Below are 3,602 nucleotides of genomic sequence, written 5' to 3'. Positions count from 1 at the left end.
CGTGGCTACAAGTATGCTGTATGATGTAGCCAATGTTATATTGTATGCTGTATAGAATGTTGGTTAAGGACAACTGAAGGTTTCAGGGAGTAATGTTTACAACAAATGCCTGCAAAAAACATGCAGCAGACCGTTTACACACACAAACAAATCAAACCACTCCAACACAAACACAAAGACAGCTAGGTTTTTAATCTCACTGCTTTTAGTAGCCTATATACCATTCCCTTTGGGGTTTTTTGTCAGTTCTGATTTACCATGTAAAATCAGTTTTTTTTTTAATTTTTTTTTTTTTTTTATCTATGTTCCCTCTCCGTCTCTGATACCATGTTAAAAAAAAAACTTTACTCTGGAACGGTAATTGTGCCTAGCCTGAGGTGTTCAGTAATTACTGCACACGTTTTTCTTAATCTTGGGCTCGTGCTGTTTGACTAAGGAGCACGGATCATTTGTGCCCTCTGAAATCTGGTTCATCATTAGCCCCTGGTCACCTCTGCCTCGCAACGCAGGCCAGCACTCTCTCATTAAGGGAGAGTCCAGCTCTCAATGTAGGCCATTTCAGTCAAGAAGCTCACAAAAGCCTAGTGATTAGCACAGTGATTGAGACGTGGAGTGGGTTTGACAGACAAAGCCAGGCTGATGCCGGATCGATACGACACCAACAAAAGACCAACTCTAGATCCTCACCAGATCAATACCAGAGACAATGCCTAGCTCAAAACCAGGAAGAAAGACCATTACACTGACATATGACCAACAGATGACCTTTACTAGACAATACAGGACTAAAATGATCCCACATGGGACTATCACAAGACTCAACATTTGACATTTGGACTGGACTTATTTAAAGAGGACCAACACCAAAATCCTAGCCTACAGAAAAACAACAAAGGGACCAATTTAGTAGCAACTCGAGATAAAAAAGACCAACAAAAAAAGCGGTAATTTAATGAACAATGATTAAGGACCATTCCACAATGCCATGCACTGTATGTTTATACCATGTGAGGACACCTAGGGGCCAGCGATGGTTCAGATTGTTGACGACTACAGGACCAGATCTGGGCCGTATTAGGGCCGTATCTCAGCCACATGTGGCCCGAATGAGGTCCAGCTCTGGGTCCAGATCTCTTCAGAGGTCTTTTGAGGACGCTACAGGAAGAGCAGGGTGGCGTGGCGGACCATATGTCTCGGGCTGGATTATGGCAGAAGCCCTGGCTCGCGTCCAGCGATGTCTCTTCTCTCTGCGGAGTAGTCTTTGTGTGCGCCATGAGTTCACGCGTTGTTCAAGCAGGCTAAACAGACTCTCGCTGTCTTGTGTGTCGCCGAGGGTGTTTGTGTGAGCCGCACTAAATGTGAACTGACTGCGAATTGACCTCAGCGAAGGGAGTTCTACTTTCTGGGATTTCTTTTCTTTCTTTTTTCCAAAGAAAAGCATTTCTGCCTTTGAAGTTTCTGGTGACGTTCAACGTGTGTGGACTAATTAAATTGACTCTCTCCTCTCCCTGAACAAAATGCAGCTTGAGAAATATGTTTGTGTTCTGCCATTTTGCGCTCTGAATTTAAAGAGAAATGACAGTTTCTGGCATTTTGTGGTTAAGACAGAGGTTTCCCTGGAGATAATTCCTGACCAGAGATTCCCCCCATTCAGCATCTCCACGGAGATGGTTTAGGATGGTGTGGAATTTTTAGAACTGCCATTCCCATGTGGCGCAGAGTGGGGCCAAGCACCCAACCACACCCCTAACAAAAAGACTGACCATAGAAGGCTCAGAGAAGAGTACATGCTGTGTGTGTGTGTGTGTGTGTGTGTGTGTGTGTGCGTGTGTTACACCACAGCACACAATACAACAGGCTGGGACTCCCCCTTGGCATACAGACCCAGTATGGTCTCGCTGTGTGGTTGTTTTGTGGACTTGCATAATATAGACTCTAACATGAGCTATGAGGTGAAGGTGGAGAATGTCTCCTCTCTTTCTCTGTCTCTCTTTATCTCTCTTCCTCTCATCTTTCTCTACTCTTCTCCCTTGCTGCCTCTTTCCTCTCTTCTCTCCTCTGCTCTACGTTCCTCCCTGCTCTCCTCTTCCTGTGCTGATGTTCATAGAAAGGGCTGAGAGACTGATCTGTCCCCCTTTCTCATGTGAACTGGTGTCAGTCTCGTCTCTTCTCTTCTCTTCTCTTCTCCCCTCTTCTCTCCTCTCCTCTTCTTTTCTCTTCTCTTCTCCCCTCTTCTCTTCTCTCCTTTTCTCTCATTTTCTCTTCTCTTCTCTTCTCTTCTCTCTTCTCTTCTCCTCTTCTCTTCTCTTCAACTCTGTTGAGTTGTTTTCTTTCCTTTCTCTATTGCGCTCCTTTTTTGTACATTTCTGAATGTTGCACACTGTTGTACAGTACTGTCCTGTCCATGACTTTTATGTCTCCTGTTTCTATTTTGGATTCATCATTGTGATCAATTTGTAATGACAGAGATGATCTGTCCCTACTCTTTACCCAGTTTTAGGGTGTATGTAAATGTGTGTGTGTGTGTGTGTGTGTGTGTGTGTGTGTGTGTGTGTGTGTGTGTGTGTGTATGTGTGTGTGTGTGTGTGTGTGTTTGATTGTGCTACTGTTTTTATATGTATTGTTAATTTATTAGTGAAGGTTTCCTGAATCGCACTTTCCTTGGCATGGAATGGCTAATGACATGTAGGCTGTCCTCTGCCGCAGGGCTCAACGGTAAGAGTCAGGTTAACAAGAAAGAAAAACAAAAGTCTGAGCCTCGACTATTATTATTATTATTATTATTATTATTATTATTATTAGGCATGCATTTGTATAAACCTGGGTATGATAAATATTGTGCTTATAAACCTCTTCTCTGTGACTCATTTATTGTGTGTGCGTGTGTGTGTGTGTATGTGGTCACATGACGTGTGTTTTCCAGAGCTGGGAAGCTAGAGGTCAAGTCAGTATAAGTGGACCTATTTGACATGCTCATCTTGCTCATGTGAGTTCTGCAGTGCATGAAACAAGCCGGGAGGCAAAATAAGGTCGGGAGAGAGACAGATAGAAAGAGAGAGAGAGAGAGAAAAGGTAAGGGAGACGGATGGTGAGTGGGGAAGGAAGGTGGGGATAGATAGACGGAGAAAGAGGGAGAACAAGCTTGCAGGGAGAGAGAGATGGAGAAGGTGAGAGAAAGAGTGTGATGAAGGGATAGAGAAGAAGACATTAAGGAAGAGAGTGAGTGAGTGCACACTGGCCTCAGATGACTCTGTGTAATTGTACATGATTTTTATGCATGAATTCATCCCTGGATAGGGGTGTGCGATATTTATGTAAACAAATACCTCAATATTTTCTGGGATTATATTAGTATCTAACTTATGTTTATCCATACTTACATGAATTCAGTTTTGATTTTCAAATAGGAATAAGGGTTTATGACAAGTCATACTAAATGTGGTCATCATTTATCACTATTTTGGAACATTAAAGGAAACATTTGGTCTAACATGCAGCACAAACTGCTGCCAATGGACACAAAAGGAGGAGAGTTGTATGGCCTTTTTCTTGATGGCAGCGACCGGAATAATAGTAAGGTAATGCACTGACTGAAACTGTAC

This window comes from Alosa pseudoharengus, unplaced genomic scaffold, assembly GCF_046254945.1.
Source record: "Alosa pseudoharengus isolate Yale_2024_CS ecotype anadromous, Long Island Sound unplaced genomic scaffold, YU_APseudo_1.1 YU_APseudo_1.1_scf_3, whole genome shotgun sequence".
In the NCBI taxonomy this organism is placed as follows: Eukaryota; Metazoa; Chordata; class Actinopteri; order Clupeiformes; family Clupeidae; genus Alosa; species Alosa pseudoharengus.
Note: the sequence above shows the minus strand (reverse complement) of the source record.